Here is a 20,541-nt window from a genome sequence, read left to right as displayed (position 1 = left end):
CATGTTCATAGAGATGGCGGTGTAGATATTTCCATGTTTATACAGATAGCAGTGTAGTTATTTCCATGTTTATAGAGATACCAGTCTGGATATTACCATTGATATACAGATAGCGGTGTAGATATTTCCATGTTCATACAGATAGCGGTGTAGATATCTCCATGTTCATACAGATAGCGGTGTAGCTATTTCCATGTTCATACAGATACCAGTGTAGATATTTCCATGTTTAGAGAGATAATGGTGTAGATAATTTCAATTTTATACAGAGAGCAGTGTAGATATTTCCAAGTTCATACAGATAGCGGTGTAGATATTTTCACGTTTCAGAGATGGCGGTGTAGATATTTCCATGTTCATACAGATGGCGGTGTAGATATTTCCATGTTCATAGAGATGGCGGTGTAGATATTTCCATGTTCATACAAATGGCAGTGTAGATACTTCCATGTTCATAGAGATGGCGGTGTTGTTATTTCCATATTTATAGAGATAGCAGTGTAGTTATTTCCATGTTTATAGAGATAGTAGTGTAGATATTTCCATTGATATACAGATAGCTCTGTATATATTTGCATGTTAATAGAGATAGCGGTGTAGATATTTCCATGTTCATAGAGATGGCGAAGATATTTCCATGTTCATGCGGATAGCGGTGTAGATATTTCCATGTTCATACAGATAGCGGTGTAGATATTTCCATGTTAATACAGATAGCGGTGTTGATATTTCCATGTTCATACAGATAGCGGTGTAGATATTTAAATGTTCATACAGTTAGCGGTGTAGATATTTCCATGTTCATACAGATGGCTGTGTAGATATTTACAGGTTGATACAGATGGCGGTGTAGATATTTCCATGTTCATACAGATAGCGGTGTAGATATTTCCATGTTCGTACAGATAGCAGTGTAGATATTTCCATGTTCATACAGATAGCGGTGTAGACATTTCCATGTTCATACCAATAGCGGTGTAGACATTTCCATGTTCATACATTTAGCGGTGTAGATATTTCCATGTTCATACAGATGGCGGTGAAGATATTTACATGTTCATACAGATGGCGGTGTAGATATTTCCATGTTTGTACGGATGACAGTGTAGATATTTCCATGTTCATAGAGATGGCTGTGTAGATATTTCCATGTTTATGCAGATAGCGGTATAGATATTTCCATGTATATACAGATGGTGGTGTAGACATTTCCATGTTTATAGAGATGGCGGTCTAGATATTTCCATGTTTACAGAGATAGTGGTGTAGTTATTTCCAAGTTTATAGAGACAGCGTTGTAGATATTTCCATGTTTATACAGATAGCGGTGAAGTTATTTCCATGTTTATACAGATAGCGGTGTAGATATTTCCATGTTTATACAGATAGCAGTGTTGATATTTCCATGTTTATAGAGATATTGGTGTAGATAATTTCAATTTTATACAGAGAGCAGTGTAGATATTTCCAAGTTCATACAGATAGCGGTGTAGATATTTCCACGTTTACAGAGATGGTGGTGTAGATATTTCCATGTTCATACAAATGGCGGTGTAGATATTTCCATGTTCATAGAGATGGCGGTGTAGATATTTCCATGTTCATACAAATGGCAGTGTAGATATTTCCATGTTCATAGAGATGGCGGTGTTGATATTTCCATATTTATAGAGATAGCAGTGTAGTTATTTCCATGTTTATAGAGATAGTAGTGTAGATATTTCCATTGATATACAGATAGCTCTGTAGATATTTGCGTGTACATAGAGATAGCGGTGTAGATATTTCCATGTTCATACAGATAGCGGTGTAGATATTTCCATGTTCATACAGATAGTGGTGTAGATATTTCCATGTTCGTACAGATAGCGGTGTAGATATTTCCATGTTCATCTAGATGCCGGTGTACATATATCCATGTTCATACAGATGGCGGTGAAGTTATTTCCATGTTCATACAGATGGTGGTGTAGATATTTCCATGTTCATACAAATGGCGGTGTAGATATTTCCATGTTCATAGAGATGGCGGTGTAGATATTTCCATGTTCATACACATGGCAGTGTAGATATTTCCATGTTCATAGAGATGGCGGTGTTGATATTTCCATATTTATAGAGATAGCAGTGTAGTTATTTCCATGTTTATAGAGATAGTAGTGTAGATATTTCCATTGATATACAGATAGCTCTGTAGATATTTGCATGTTCATAGAGATAGCGGTGTAGATATTTCCATGTTCATACAGATAGCGGTGTAGATATTTCCATGTTCATACAGATAGCGGTGTAGATATTTCCATGTTCGTAGAGATAGCGGTGTAGATATTTCCATGTTCATCTAGATGCCGGTGTACATATATCCATGTTCATACAGATGGCGGTGAAGTTATTTCCATGTTCATACAGATGGTGGTGTAGATATTTCCATGTTCATACAAATGGCGGTGTAGATATTTCCATGTTCATAGAGATGGAGGTGTAGATATTTCCATGTTCATACAAATGGCGGTGTAGATATTTCCATGTTCATAGAGATGGCGGTGTAGATATTTCCATATTTATACAGATAGCAGTGTAGTTATTTCCATGTTTATAGGGATAGCAGTGTAGATATTTTCATTGATATACAGATAGATGTGTAGATATTTGAATGTTCATACAGATAGCGGTGTAGATATTTCCATGTTCATACAGATAGCGGTGTAGATATTTCCATGTTTATACAGTTAGCGGTGTAGATATTTCCATGTTCATACAGATAGCGGTGTTGATATTTCCATGTTCATACCAATAGCGGTGTAGATATTTCCATGTTCATACAGTTAGCGGTGTAGATATTTCCATGTTCATTCAGATGGCGGTGTAGATATTTACATGTTCATACAGATGGCGGTGTAGATATTTCCATGTTCGTATGTATGGCAGTGTAGATATTTCCATGTTCATACAGGTGGCGGTGTAGATATTTCCCTGTTTATACAGATAGCAGTGTAGTTATTTCCATGTTTATAGAGATAGCAGTGTAGGTATTTCCATTGATATACAGATAGCTGTGTAGGTATTTGCATGTTCATACAGATAGCGGTGTAGATATTTCCATGTTCGTACAAATAGCGGTGTAGATATTTCCATGTTCATACAGATAACGGTGTACATATTTGCATGTTCATACAGATAGCGGTGTAGATATTTCCATGTTCATACAGTTAACGGTGTACATATTTCCATGCTCATACAGATGGAGCTGAAGATATTTACATGTTCATACAGATGGCAGTGTAGATATTTCCATGTTCGTACAGATGGCGTTGTAGGTATTTCCATGTTTATACAGATAGCGGTGTAGATATTTCCATGTTTATACAGATAACCGTGTAGATATTTCCATGTTTATAGAGATAGTGGTGTAGATAATTTCAATTTTATACAGATAGTAGTGTAGATATTTCCAAGTTCATACAGATAGTGGTGTAGATATTTCCACGTATATAGAGATGGCGGTGTAGATATTTCCATGTTCATCCAGATGGCGGTGTAGATATTTCCATGTTCATACAGATGGCGGTTAAGATATTTCCATGTTCATACAGATGGCGGTGTAGATATTTTCATGTTCATACAAATGGCGGTGTAGATATTTCCATGTTCATAGAGATGGCGGTGTAGATATTTCCATGTTCATACCAATGGCGGTGTAGATATTTCCATGTTCATATAGATGTCGGTGTAGATATTTCCATGTTTATACAGATAGCAGTGTAGTTATTTCCATGTTTATAGAGATAGCAGTGTAGATATTTCCATTGATATAGAGATAGGTGTGTAGATATTTGCATGTTCATACAGATAGCAGTGTAGATATTTCCATGTTCATACAGATAGCGGTGTAGATATTTCCATGTTCATACAGATAGCGGTGTAGATATTTCCATGTTCATACAGATAGCGGTGTAGATATTTCCATGTTCATACAGTTTGCGGTGTAGATATTTCCATGTTTATAGAGATAGTGGTGTAGTTATTTCCAAGTTTATAGAGACAGCGTTGTAGATATTTCCATGTTTATACAGATAGCGGTGAAGATATTTCCATATTTATACACATAGCGGTGTAGATATTTCCATGTTTATACAGATAGCAGTGTAGATATTTCCATGTTTATAGAGATAGTGGTGTAGATAATTTCAATTTTATACCGAGAGCAGTGTAGATATTTCCAAGTTCATACAGATAGCGGTGTAGATATTTCCACGTTTATAGAGATGGCGGTGTAGAAATTTCCATGTTCATACTGATGGCGGTGTAGATATTTCCATGTTTATAGAGATGGCGGTGTAGATATTTTCATGTTTACACACATTGCGGTGTAGATATTTCCATGTTTACACAGATAGCGCTGTAGACATTTCCATGTTTACACAGATAGCGGTGTGGATATTTCCATGTTTATGCAGATAGCGGTGTAGATATATCCATGTTTATAAAGATAGCGGTGTGGATATTTCCATATTTATACAGATAGTTGGGCAGATATTTCCATGTTTATACAGATAGCGGTGTAGATATTTCCATCTTAATTGCAGATGGCGGTGTAGATATGTCCATGTTCGTACAGATGGCGGTGTAGATATTTCCATGTTCGTACAGATGGCGGTGTAGATATTTCGAAGTTTATAGAGACAGCGCTGTAGTTATTTCAATATTTATAGAGAAATCTGTGTAGATATTTCCATGCATAAGCAGACAGCTGTGTAGATATATCCATGTTCATGCAGATAGCGGTGTAGATATTTCCATGTTCATCCAGATGCCGGTGTAGATATATCCATGTTCATACAGATGGCGGTGAAGATATTTCCATGTTCATACAGATGGCGGTGTAGATATTTCGAAGTTTACAGAGATAGCGCTGTAGTTATTTCCATATTTATAGAGAAATCGGTGTAGATATTTCCATGTATATGCAGATAGCTGTGTAGATATTTCCATGTTCATTCAGATAGCGGTGTAGATATTTCCATGTTCATCTAGACGCCGGTGTAGATATATCCATGTTCATACAAATGGCGGTGTAGATATTTCCATGTTCATAGAGATGGCGGTGTAGATATTTCCGAGTTCATACAAATGGCGGTGTAGATATTTCAATGTTCATAGAGATGGCACTGTAGATATTTCCATGTTTATACAGATAGCAGTGTAGTTATTTCCATTTTTATAGAGATAGCAGTGTAGATATTTCCATTGATATACAGATAGCTGTGTAGATATTTGCATGTTCATACAGATAGCGGTGTAGATATTTCCATGTTCATACAGATAGCGGTGTAGATATTTCCATGTTCATACAGATAGCGGTGTAGATATTTCCATGTTCATACAGATAGCGGTGTAGGTATTTCCATGTTCATACACATAGCGGTGTAGATATTTCCATGTTCATACAGTTAGCGGTGTAGATATTTCCATGTTTATAGAGATAGTGGTGTAGTTATTTCCAAGTTTATAGAGACAGCGTTGTAGATATTTCCATGTTTATACAGATAGCGGTGAAGATATTTCCATTTTTATACACATAGCGGTGTAGATATTTCCATGTTCATAGAGATGGCGGTGTAGATATTTCCACGTTTATAGAGATGGCTGTGTAGATATTTCCATGTTCATACAGATGGCGGTGTAGATATTTCCATGTTTATAGAGATGACGGTGTAGATATTTTCAGGTTTAAACAGATGGCAGTGTAGATATTTCCATGTTTACACAGATAGCGGTGTAGACATTTCCATGATTACGCAGATAGCGGTGTGGATATTTTCATGTTTATGCAGATAGCGGTGTTGATATTTCCATGTTCAGACAGATAGCGGTGTAGATATTTCCATGTTCATACCAATAGCGGTGTAGATATTTCCATGTTCATACAGTTAGCGGTATAGATATTTCCATGTTTATACAGATTGTGGTGTAGATATTTCCATGTTTATGCAGATGGCGGTATAGATATTTCCATGTTTATACAGATGGTGGTGTAGATATTTCCATGTTCATACATTTGGCAGTGTAGATATTTCGAAGTTTATAGAGATAGCGCTGTAGTTATTTCTATATTTATATAGAAATCTGTGTAGATATTTCCATGTATATGCAGATAGCTGTGTAGATATTTCCATGTTCATGCAGATTGCGGTGTAGTTATTTCCATGTTCATCCAGATGCCGGTGTACATACATCCATGTTCATAGAGATGGCGGTGAAGATATTTCCATGTTCATACAGATGGCTGTGTAGATATTTCCATGTTCATAGAGATGGCGGTGTATATATTTCCATGTTGATACAGATAGCAGTGTAGTTATTTCCATGTTTATAGAGATAGCAGTGTAGATATTTCCATTGATATACAGATAGCGGTGTAGATATTTCTATGTTCATACAGATAGCGGTGTAGATATTTCCATGTTCATACAGAGAGCGGTGTAGATATTTCCATGTTCATACAGATAGTTGTTTAGATATTTCCATGGTCATACAGATAGCTGTGTAGATATTTCCATTTTCATACAGATAGCGGTGTAGATATTTCCATGTTCATACAGTTAGCGGTGTAGATATTTCCATGTTCATACAGATGGCGGTGTAGATATTTACATGTTCATACAGATGGCGGTGTAGATATTTCAATGTTCGTACGGATGGCAGAGTAGATATTTCCATGTTCATACAGGTGGCGGTGTAGATATTTCCATGTTTATACAGATAGCAGTTTAGTTATTTCCATGTTTACAGAGATAGCAGTGTAGATATTTCCATTGATAAACAGATAGCTGTGTAGATATTTGCATATTCAGACAGATAGCCGTGTAGATATTTCCATGTTCATACAGATAGCGGTGTAGATATTTCCATGTTCATACAGAGAACGGTGTAGATATTTCCATGTTCATACAGATAGCAGTGTAGATATTTCCATGTTCATACAGATAGCAGTGTAGGTATTTCCATGTTCATACAGTTAGCGGTGAAGATATTTCCATGTTCATACAGATGGCGGTTTAGATATTTACATGTTCATACAGAAGGCGGTGTAATTATTTCCAAGTTCTTACAGATGGCGGTGTAGATATTTCCATGTTCATAGAGATGGCGATGTAGATATTTCCATGTTTATGCAGATAGCGGTATAGATATTTCCATGTTTTTACAGATGGTGGTGTAGATATTTCCATGTTTATACAAATGGCGGTCTGGATATTTCCATGTTTATAGAGATAGTGGTGTAGTTATTTCAAAGCTTATAGAGACAGCATTGTAGATATTTCCATATTTATACAGATAGCGGTGAAGTTATTTCCATGTTTATACAGATAGCGGTGTAGATATTTCCATGTTTATGCAGATAGCAGGGTAGATATTTCCATGTTTATAGACATAGTGGGGTAGATAATTCCAATTTTATACAGATAGCAGTGTAGATATTTCCAAGTTCATACAGATAGCAGTGTAGATATTTCCACTTTTATAGAGATGGCGGTGTAGATATTTCCATGTTCATACACATGGCGGTGTAGATATTTCCATGTTTATAGAGCTGGCGGTGTAGATATTTTCATGCTTACACAGATGGCAGTGTAGATATTTCCATGTTTCCACAGATAGCGGTGTAGACATTTCTATGTTTACACAGATAGCGGTGTGGATATTTCCATGTTTATGCAGATAGCGGTGTTGATATTTCCATGTTTATACAGATAGCGGTGTGGTTATTTCCATGTTTGTACAGACAGTCGTGCAGATATTTCCATGTTTATATAGATAACGGTGTAGATATTTCCATCTTAAAACAGATGGAGGTGTAGATATGTCCATGTTCGTACAGATGGCGGTGTAGATATTTCCATGTTCATACAGATGGCGGTGTAGATATTTCGAAGTTTACAGAGATAGCACTGTAGTTATTTCCATATTTATAGAGAAATCTGTGTAGATATTTCTATGTATATGCAGATAGCTGTGTAGATATTTCCATGTTCTTGCAGATAGCGGTGTAGATATTTCCATGTTCATCCAGATGCCAGTGTACATATATCCATGTTCATACAGATGGCGGTGTAGATATTTCCATGTTCATGGAGATGGCGGTGTAGATATTTCCAGGTTCATACAAATGGCGGTGTAGATATTTCAATGTCCATAGAGATGGCCGTGTAGATATTTCCATGTTTATACAGATAGCAGTGTAGTTATTTCCATGTTTATAGAGATACCAGTGTGGATATTTCCATTGATATACAGATAGCTGTGTAGATATTTACATGTTCATACAGAGAGTGGAGTAGATATTTCCATGTTCATACAGATAGCGGTGTAGATATTTCCATGTTCCTACAGATAACGGTGTAGATATTTCCATGTTCATACAGATAGCGGTGTAGATATTTCCATGTTCATACAGTTAGCGGTGTAGAGATTTCCATGTTCATACAGATGGCGATGTAGATATTTACATGTTCATACAGATGGCGGTATAGGTATTTCCATGTTCGTACTGATGGCGGTGTAGATATTTCCATGTTCATAGAGATGGCGGTGTGGATATTTCCATGTTTATGCAGATAGCGGTATAGATATTTCCTTGTTTATACAGATGGTGGTGTAGATATTTCCATGTTTATAGAGATGGCGGTCTAGATATTTCCATGTTTACAGAGATAGTGGCGTTGTTATTTCCAAGTTTATAGAGACAGCATTGTAGATATTTCCATGTTTATACAGATAGCAGTGAAGATATTTCCATGTTTATACAGATAGCGGTGTAGATATTTCAATGTTTATACAGATAGCAGTGTAGATATTTCCATGTTTATAGAGATAGTGGTGTAGATAATTTCAATTTAATACAGAGAGCAGTGTAGGTATTTCCAAGTTCATACAGATAGCGGTGTAGATATTTCCACGTTTATAGAGATGGCGGTGTAGATATTTCCATGTTCATACAGAGGACGGTGTAGATATTTCCATGTTTATTGGGTTGGCGGTGTAGATATTTTCATGTTTACACAGATGGCGGTGTAGATATTTCCATGTTTACACAGATAGCGGTGTAGACATTTCCATGTTTACACAGAAAGCGGTGTGGATATTTCCATGTTTAATCAGATAGCAGTGCGGATATTTCCATGTTTATACAGATATTTGGGCAGATATTTCCATGTTTATACAGATAGCGGTGTAGATATTTCCATCTTAATACATATGGCGGTGAAGATATGTCCATGTTTGTACAGATGGCGGTGTAGATATTTCCATGTTCATACAGATGGCGCTGTAGATATTTCGAAGTTTATAGAGATAGCGCTGTAGTTATTTCCATATTTATAGAGAAATCTGTGTAGATATTTCCATGTATATTCAGATAGCTGTGTAGATAGATCAATGTTCATGCAGATAGCGGTGTAGATATTTCCATGTTCATCCAGAGGCCAGTGTACATATATCGATGTTCATATAGATGGCGGTGAAGATATTTCCATGTTCATACAGATGGTGGTGTAGATATTTCCATGTTCATACTAATGGCGGTGTAGATATTTCCATCTTCATAGAGATGGCGCTGTAGATATTACCATGTTCATACAAATGGCGGTGTAGATATTTCCAAGTTCATAGAGATGGCGGTGTTGATATTTCCATATTTATAGAGATAGCAGTGTAGTTATTTCCATGTTTATAGAGATAGTAGTGTAGATATTTCCATTTATTTACAGATAGCTGTGTAGATATTTGCATGTTCATAGAGATAGCGGTGAAGATATTTGCATGTTCATACAGATAGCGGTGTAGATATTTCCATGTTCATGGAGATGGCGTTGTAGATATTTCCATGATAATGCAGATAGCGGTATAGATATTTCCATGTTTATACAGATGGTGGTGTAGATATTTCCATGTTTATTCAGACGGCGGTATAGATATTTCCATGTTTATACAGATGGTGGTGTAGATATTTCCATGTTCATACAGATGGCGGTATAGATATTTCGAAGTTTATAGACATAGCGCTGTAGTTATTTCTATATTTATATAGAAATCTGTGTAGATATTTCCATGTTTATGCAGATAGCTGTGTAGATATTTCCATGTTCATGCAGATTGCGGTGTAGTTATTTCCATGTTCATCCAGATGCCGTTGTAGATACATCCATGTTCATAGAGATGGCGGTGAAGATATTTCCATGTTCATACAGATAGCTGTGTAGATATTTCCATGTTCATTGTGATGGTTGTGTAGATATTTCCATGTTGATACAGATAGCAGTGTAGTTATTTCCATGTTTATAGAGATAGCAGTGTAGATATTTCCATTGATATACAGATAGCGGTGTAGATATTTCCATGTTCATACAGATAGCGGTGTAGATACTTCCATGTTCATACAGAGATCGGTGTAGATATTTCCAGGTTCATACAGATAGCTGTGTAGATATTTCCATGTTCATACAGATAGCTGTGTAGATATTTCCATTTTCATACAGATAGCGGTGTAGATATTTCCATGTTCATACAGTTAGCGGTGTAGATAGTTCCATGTTCATACAGATGGCGGTGTAGATATTTACATGTTCATACAGATGGCTGGGTAGATATTTCCATGTTCGTACGGATGGCAGTGTAGATATTTCCATGTTCATACAGGTGGCGGTGTAGATATTTCCAAGTTTATACAGATAACAGTTTAGTTATTTCCATGTTTACAGAGATAGCATTATACATATTTCCATTGATATACAGATAGCTGTGTAGATATTTGCATGTTCATACAGATAGCAGTGTAGATGTTTCCATGTTCATACAGATAGCGGTGCAGATATTTCCATGTTCATACAGAGAACGGTGTAGATATTTCCATGTTCATACAGACAGCGATGTAGATATTTCCATGTTCATACTGATAGCAGTGTAGGTATTTCCATGTTCATACAGTTAGCGGTGTAGATATTTCCATGTTCATACAGGTGGCGGTTTAGATATTTACATATTCATACAGATGGCGGTGTAAATATTTCCAAGTTCTTACAGATGGCGGTGTAGATATTTCCATGTTCATACAGATGGTGGTGTAGGTATTTCCATGTTCATACAAATGGCGGTGTAGATATTCCCATGTTCATAGAGATGGCGGTGTAGATATTTCCAGGTTCATACAAATGGCGGTGTAGATATTTCCATGTTCATAGAGATGGCCGTGTAGATATTTCCATGTTTATACAGATAGCAGTGTAGTTATTTCCATGTTTATAGAGATACCAGTGTGGATATTTCCATTGATATACAGATAGCTGTGTAGATATTTACATGTTCATACAGATAGCGGTGTAGATATTTCCATGTTCATACAGATAGCGGTGTACATATTTCCATGTTCATACAGATAGTGGTATAGCTATTTCCATGTTCGTACAGATAGCGGTGTAGATATTTCCATGTTGATACAGATAGCGGTGTAGATATTTCCATGTTCATACAGATAACGGTGTAGGTATTTCCGTGTTCATAAAGATAGCAGTGTAGTTATTTCCATGTTCATACAGTTAGCGGTGTAGATATTTACATGTTCATAGAGATGGCGGTGTAGATATTTCCATGTTTATGCAGATAGCGGTATAGATATTTCCATGTTTATACAGATGGTGGTGTAGATATTTCCATGTTTATAGAGATGACGGTCTAGATATTTCCATGTTTACAGAGATAGTAGCGTAGTTATTTCCAAGTTTATAGAGACAGCGTTGTAGATATTTCCATGTTTATACAGATAGCGGTGAAGATATTTCCATGTTTATACAGATTGCGGTGTGGATATTTCCATGTTTATACAGATAGCAGTGTAGATATTTCCATGTTTATAGAGATAGTGGTGTAGATAATTTCAATTTAATACAGAGAGCAGTGTAGGTATTTCCAAGTTCATACAGATAGCCGTGTAGATATTTCCACGTTTATAGTGATGGCGGTGCAGATATTTCCATGTTCATACAAATGGCGGTGTAGATATTTCCATGTTTATTGGGATGTCGGTGTACATATTTTCATGTTTACACAGATGGCAGTGTAGATATTTCCATGTTTACACAGATAGCGGTGTAGACATTTCCATGTTTACACAGATAGCGGTGTGGATATTTCCATGTTTATGCAGATATCAGTGTAGATATTTCCATGATTATACAGATAGCGGTGCGAATATTAACATGTTTATTCAGATAGCGGTGCGGATATTTCCATGTTTATACAGATATTTGGGCAGATATTTCCATGTTTATACAGATAGCGGTGTAGATATTTCCATCTTAATACAGATGGCGGTGAAGATATGTCCATGTTTGTACAGATGGCGGTGTAGATATTTCCATGTTCATACAGATGGCGCTGTAGATATTTCGAAGTTTATAGAGATAGCGCTGTAGTTATTTCCATATTTATAGAGAAATCTGTGTAGATATTTCCATGTATATTCAGATAGCTGTGTAGATAGATCCATGTTCATGCAGATAGCGGTGTAGATATTTCCATGTTCATCCAGATGCCGGTGTACATATATCGATGTTCATATAGATGGCGGTGAAGATATTTCCATGTTCATACAGATGGTGGTGTAGATATTTCCATGTTCATATTAATGGCGGTGTAGATATTTCCATGTTCATAGAGATGGCACTGTAGATATTACCATGTTCATACAAATGGCGGTGTAGATATTTCCAAGTTCATAGAGATGGCGGTGTTGATATTTCCATATTTATAGAGATAGCAGTGTAGTTATTTCCATGTTTATAGAGATAGTAGTGTAGATATTTCCATTTATTTACAGATAGCTGTGTAGATATTTGCATGTTCATAGAGATAGCGGTGTAGATATTTCCATGTTCATACAGATAGCGGTGTAGATATTTCCATGTTCATGGAGATGGCGTTGTAGATATTTCCATCATAATGCAGATATCGGTATAGATATTTCCATGTTTATACAGATGGTGGTGTAGATATTTCCATGTTTATAGAGATGGCGGTCTAGATATTTCCATGTTTACAGAGATAGTGGTGTAGTTATTTCCAAGTTTATAGAGACAGCATTGTAATTATTTCTATGTTTATACAGATAGCGGTGAAGTTATTTCCATGTTTATACAGATAGCTGTGTAGGTATTTCCATGTTTATAGAGATAGTGCTGTAGATAATTCCAATTTTATACAGATAGCAGAGTAGATGTTTCCAAGTTCATACAGATAGCAGTGTAGATATTTCCACGTTTATAGAGATGGCTGTGTAGATATTTCCATGTTCATACAGATGGCGGTGTAGATATTTCCATGTTTATAGAGATGACGGTGTAGATATTTTCAGGTTTAAACAGATTGCAGTGTAGATATTTCCATGTTTACACAGATAGCGGTGTAGACATTTCCATGTTTACACAGAAAGCGGTGTGGATATTTTCATGTTTATGCAGATAGCGGTGTTGATATTTCCATGTTCATACAGATAGCGGTGTAGATATTTCCATGTTCATACCAATAGCGGTGTAGATATTTCCATGTTCATACAGTTAGCGGTATAGATATTTCCATGTTTATACAGATGGTGGTGTAGATATTTCCATGTTTATGCAGATGGCGGTATAGATATTTCCATGTTTATACAGATGGTGGTGTAGATATTTCCATGTTCATACAGATGGCGGTGTAGATATTTCGAAGTTTATAGAGATAGCGCTGTAGTTATTTCTATATTTATATAGAAATCTGTGTAGATATTTCCATGTATATGCAGATAGCTGTGTAGATATTTCCATGTTCTTGCAGATTGCGGTGTAGTTATTTCCATGTTCATCCAGATGCCGGTGTAGATACATCCATGTTCATAGAGATGGCGGTGAAGATATTTCCATGTTCATAAAGATAGCTGTGTAGATATTTCCATGTTCATTGTGATGGCGGTGTAGATATTTCCATGTTGATACAGATAGCAGTGTAGTTATTTCCATGTTAATAGAGATAGCAGTGTAGATATTTCCATTGATATACAGATAGCGGTGTAGATATTTCCATGTTCATACAGATAGCGGTGTAGATACTTCCATGTTCATACAGAGAGCGGTGTAGATATTTCCAGGTTCATACAGATAGCTGTGTAGATATTTCCATGTTCATACAGATAGCTGTGTAGATATTTCCATTTTCATACAGATAGCGGTGTAGATATTTCCATGTTCATACAGTTAGCGGTGTAGATATTTCCATGTTCATACAGATGGCGTTGTAGATATTTACATGTTCATACAGATGGCGGGTTAGATATTTCCATGTTCGTACGGATGGCAGTGTAGATATTTCCATGTTCATACAGGTGGCGGTGTAGATATTTCCATGTTTATACAGATAGCAGTTTAGTTATTTCCATGTTTACAGAGATAGCAGTATACATATTTCCATTGATATACAGATAGCTGTGTAGATATTTGCATGTTCATACAGATAGCAGTGTAGATATTTTCATGTTCATACAGATAGCGGTGCAGATATTTCCATGTTCATACAGAGAACGGTGTAGATATTTCCATGTTCATACAGACAGCGGTGTAGATATTTCCATGTTCATACAGATAGCATTGTAGGTATTTCCATGTTCATACAGTTAGCGGTGTAGATATTTCCATGTTCATACAGGTGGCGGTTTAGATATTTACATGTTCATACAGAAGGCGGTGTAAATATTTCCAAGTTCTTACAGATGGCGGTGTAGATATTTCCATGTTCATACAGATGGTGGTGTAGGTATTTCCATGTTCATACAAATGGCGGTGTAGATATTTCCATGTTCATAGAGATGGCGGTGTAGATATTTCCAGGTTCATAGAGATGGCACTGTAGATATTACCATGTTCATACAAATGGCGGTGTAGATATTTCCAAGTTCATAGAGATGGCGGTGTTGATATTTCCATATTTATAGAGATAGCAGTGTAGTTATTTCCATGTTTATAGAGATAGTAGTGTAGATATTTCCATTTATTTACAGATAGCTGTGTAGATATTTGCATGTTCATAGAGATAGCGGTGTAGATATTTCCATGTTCATACAGATAGCGGTGTAGATATTTCCATGTTCATGGAGATGGCGTTGTAGATATTTCCATGATAATGCAGATAGCGGTATAGATATTTCCATGTTTATACAGATGGTGGTGTAGATATTTCCATGTTTATAGAGATGGCGGTCTAGATATTTCCATGTTTACAGAGATAGTGGTGTAGTTATTTCCAAGTTTATAGAGACAGCATTGTAATTATTTCCATCTTTATACAGATAGCGGTGAAGTTATTTCCATGTTTATACAGATAGCGGTGTAGGTATTTCCATGTTTATAGAGATAGTGCTGTAGATAATTCCAATTTTATACAGATAGCAGAGTAGATGTTTCCAAGTTCATACAGATAGCAGTGTAGATATTTCCACGTTTATAGATATGGCTGTGTAGATATTTCCATGTTCATACAGATGGCGGTGTAGATATTTCCATGTTTATAGAGATGACGGTGTAGATATTTTCAGGTTTAAACAGATGGCAGTGTAGATATTTCCATGTTTACACAGATAGCGGTGTAGACATTTCCATGTTTACACAGATAGCGGTGTGGATATTTTCATGTTTATGCAGATAGCGGTGTTGATATTTCCATGTTCATACAGATAGCGGTGTAGGTATTTCCATGTTCATACCAATAGCGGTGTAGATATTTCCATGTTCATACAGTTAGCGGTATAGATATTTCCATGTTTATACAGATGGTGGTGTAGATATTTCCATGTTTATGCAGATGGCGGTATAGATATTTCCATGTTTATACAGATGGTGGTGTAGATATTTCCATGTTCATACAGATGGCGGTGTAGATATTTCGAAGTTTATAGAGATAGCGCTGTAGTTATTTCTATATTTATATAGAAATCTGTGTAGATATTTCCATGTATATGCAGATAGCTGTGTAGATATTTCCATGTTCTTGCAGATTGCGGTGTAGTTATTTCCATGTTCATCCAGATGCCGGTGTAGATACATCCATGTTCATAGAGATGGCGGTGAAGATATTTCCATGTTCATAAAGATAGCTGTGTAGATATTTCCATGTTCATTGTGATGGCGGTGTAGATATTTCCATGTTGATACAGATAGCAGTGTAGTTATTTCCATGTTAATAGAGATAGCAGTGTAGATATTTCCATTGATATACAGATAGCGGTGTAGATATTTCCATGTTCATACAGATAGCGGTGTAGATACTTCCATGTTCATACAGAGAGCGGTGTAGATATTTCCAGGTTCATACAGATAGCTGTGTAGATATTTCCATGTTCATACAGATAGCTGTGTAGATATTTCCATTTTCATACAGATAGCGGTGTAGATATTTCCATGTTCATACAGTTAGCGGTGTAGATATTTCCATGTTCATACAGATGGCGTTGTAGATATTTACATGTTCATACAGATGGCGGGTTAGATATTTCCATGTTCGTACGGATGGCAGTGTAGATATTTCCATGTTCATACAGGTGGCGGTGTAGATATTTCCATGTTTATACAGATAGCAGTTTAGTTATTTCCATGTTTACAGAGATAGCAGTATACATATTTCCATTGATATACAGATAGCTGTGTAGATATTTGCATGTTCATACAGATAGCAGTGTAGATATTTTCATGTTCATACAGATAGCGGTGCAGATATTTCCATGTTCATACAGAGAACGGTGTAGATATTTCCATGTTCATACAGACAGCGGTGTAGATATTTCCATGTTCATACAGATAGCATTGTAGGTATTTCCATGTTCATACAGTTAGCGGTGTAGATATTTCCATGTTCATACAGGTGGCGGTTTAGATATTTACATGTTCATACAGAAGGCGGTGTAAATATTTCCAAGTTCTTACAGATGGCGGTGTAGATATTTCCATGTTCATACAGATGGTGGTGTAGGTATTTCCATGTTCATACAAATGGCGGTGTAGATATTTCCATGTTCATAGAGATGGCGGTGTAGATATTTCCAGGTTCATAGAGATGGCACTGTAGATATTACCATGTTCATACAAATGGCGGTGTAGATATTTCCAAGTTCATAGAGATGGCGGTGTTGATATTTCCATATTTATAGAGATAGCAGTGTAGTTATTTCCATGTTTATAGAGATAGTAGTGTAGATATTTCCATTTATTTACAGATAGCTGTGTAGATATTTGCATGTTCATAGAGATAGCGGTGTAGATATTTCCATGTTCATACAGATAGCGGTGTAGATATTTCCATGTTCATGGAGATGGCGTTGTAGATATTTCCATGATAATGCAGATAGCGGTATAGATATTTCCATGTTTATACAGATGGTGGTGTAGATATTTCCATGTTTATAGAGATGGCGGTCTAGATATTTCCATGTTTACAGAGATAGTGGTGTAGTTATTTCCAAGTTTATAGAGACAGCATTGTAATTATTTCCATCTTTATACAGATAGCGGTGAAGTTATTTCCATGTTTATACAGATAGCGGTGTAGGTATTTCCATGTTTATAGAGATAGTGCTGTAGATAATTCCAATTTTATACAGATAGCAGAGTAGATGTTTCCAAGTTCATACAGATAGCAGTGTAGATATTTCCACGTTTATAGATATGGCTGTGTAGATATTTCCATGTTCATACAGATGGCGGTGTAGATATTTCCATGTTTATAGAGATGACGGTGTAGATATTTTCAGGTTTAAACAGATGGCAGTGTAGATATTTCCATGTTTACACAGATAGCGGTGTAGACATTTCCATGTTTACACAGATAGCGGTGTGGATATTTTCATGTTTATGCAGATAGCGGTGTTGATATTTCCATGTTCATACAGATAGCGGTGTAGGTATTTCCATGTTCATACCAATAGCGGTGTAGATATTTCCATGTTCATACAGTTAGCGGTATAGATATTTCCATGTTTATACAGATGGTGGTGTAGATATTTCCATGTTTATGCAGATGGCGGTATAGATATTTCCATGTTTATACAGATGGTGGTGTAGATATTTCCATGTTCATACAGATGGCGGTGTAGATATTTCGAAGTTTATAGAGATAGCGCTGTAGTTATTTCTATATTTATATAGAAATCTGTGTAGATATTTCCATGTATATGCAGATAGCTGTGTAGATATTTCCATGTTCATGCAGATTGCGGTGTAGTTATTTCCATGTTCATCCAGATGCCGGTGTAGATACATCCATGTTCATAGAGATGGCGGTGAAGATATTTCCATTTTCATACAGATAGCTGTGTAGATATTTCCATGTTCATTGTGATGGCGGTGTAGATATTTCCATGTTGATACAGATAGCAGTGTAGATATTTCCATGTTTATAGAGATAGCAGTGTAGATATTTCCATTGATATACAGATAGAGGTGTAGATATTTCCATGTTCATACAGATAGCGGTGTAGATACTTCCATGTTCATACAGAGAGCGGTGTAGATATTTCCAGGTTCATACAGATAGCTGTGTAGATATTTCCATGTTCATACAGATAGCTGTGTAGATATTTCCATTTTCATACAGATAGCGGTGTAGATATTTCCATGTTCATACAGTTAGCGGTGTAGATATTTCCATGTTCATACAGATGGCGGTGTAGATATTTACATGTTCATACAGATGGCGGGTTAGATATTTCCATGTTCGTACGGATGGCAGTGTAGATATTTCCATGTTCATACAGGTGGCGGTGTAGATATTTCCATGTTTATACAGATAGCAGTTTAGTTATTTCCATGTTTACAGAGATAGCAGTATACATATTTCCATTGATATACAGATAGCTGTGTAGATATTTGCATGTTCATACAGATAACAGTGTAGATATTTTCATGTTCATACAGATAGCGGTGCAGATATTTCCATGTTCATACAGAGAACGGTGTAGATATTTCCATGTTCAAACAGACAGCGGTGTAGATATTTCCATGTTCATACAGATAGCATTGTAGGTATTTCCATGTTCATACAGTTAGCGGTGTAGATATTTCCATGTTCATACAGGTTGCGGTTTAGATATTTACATGTTCATACAGATGGCGGTGTAAATATTTCCAAGTTCTTACAGATGGCGGTGTAGATATTTCCATGTTCATACAGATGGTGGTGTAGGTATTTCCATGTTCATACAAATGGCGGTGTAGATATTTCCAGGTTCATACAAATGGCGGTGTAGATATTTCCATGTTCATAGAGATGGCCGTGTAGATATTTCCATGTTTATACAGATAGCAGTGTAGTTATTTCCATGTTTTTAGAGATACCAGTGTGGATATCTCCATTGATATACAGATAGCTGTGTAGATATTTACATGTTCATACAGATAGCGGTGTAGATATTTCCATGTTCATACAGATAGCCCTGTACATATTTCCATGTTCATACAGATAGCGGTGTAGATATTTCTATGTTCATACAGATAGCGGTGTAGATATTTCCATGTTCATACAGATAGCGGTGTAGATATTTCCATGTTCATACAGTTAGCGGTGTAGATATTTCCATGTTCACACAGATGGCGGTGTAGATATTTACATGTTCATACAGATGGCGGTGTAGATATTTCCATGTTCATACAGATAGCGGTGTAGAGATTTCCATGTTCATACATATAGCGGTGTAGATATTTCCATGTTGATACAGATAGCGGTCTAGATATTTCCAGGCTCATACCAATAGCTGTGTAGACATTTCCATGTTCATACAGTTAGCGGTGTAGATATTTCCATGTTCATACAGATGGCGGTGTAGATATTTACATGTTCATACAGATGGCGGTATAGATATTTCCATGTTCGTGCAGATGGCGGTGTAGATATTTCCATGTTTATACAGATAGCAGTGTAGATATTTCCATATTTATAGAGATAGCAGTGTAGATATTTCCATTGATATACAGATAGCTGTGTAGATATTTGCATGGTCATACAGATAGCGGTGTAGATATTTCCATGTTCGTACAGATAGCGGTGTAGATATTTCCATGTTGATACAGATAGCGGTGTAGGTATTTCCATATTCATACAGATAACGGTGTAGATATTTCCGTGTTCATACAGATAGCGGTGTAGATATTTCCATGTTCATACAGTTAGCGGTGTAGATATTTACATGTTCATACAGATGGCGGTGTAGATATTTACATGTTCATACAGATGGCGGTATAGATATTTCCATGTTCGTACAGATGGTGGTGTAGATATTTCCATGTTCATAGAGATGGCGGTGTAGATATTTCCATGTTTATGCAGATAGCGGTATAGATATTTCCATGTTTATACAGATGGTGGTGTAGATATTTCCATGTTTATAGAGATGACGGTCTAGATATTTCGATGTTTACAGAGATTGTGGCGTAGTTATTTCCAAGTTTATAGAGACAGCGTTGTAGATATTTA

This window comes from Gorilla gorilla, chromosome 5 (genome assembly GCF_029281585.2).
Source record: "Gorilla gorilla gorilla isolate KB3781 chromosome 5, NHGRI_mGorGor1-v2.1_pri, whole genome shotgun sequence".
Taxonomy (NCBI): domain Eukaryota; kingdom Metazoa; phylum Chordata; class Mammalia; order Primates; family Hominidae; genus Gorilla; species Gorilla gorilla.
The sequence above is the reverse complement of the archived record's forward strand: the minus strand, read 5'-3'. Positions refer to the sequence as shown.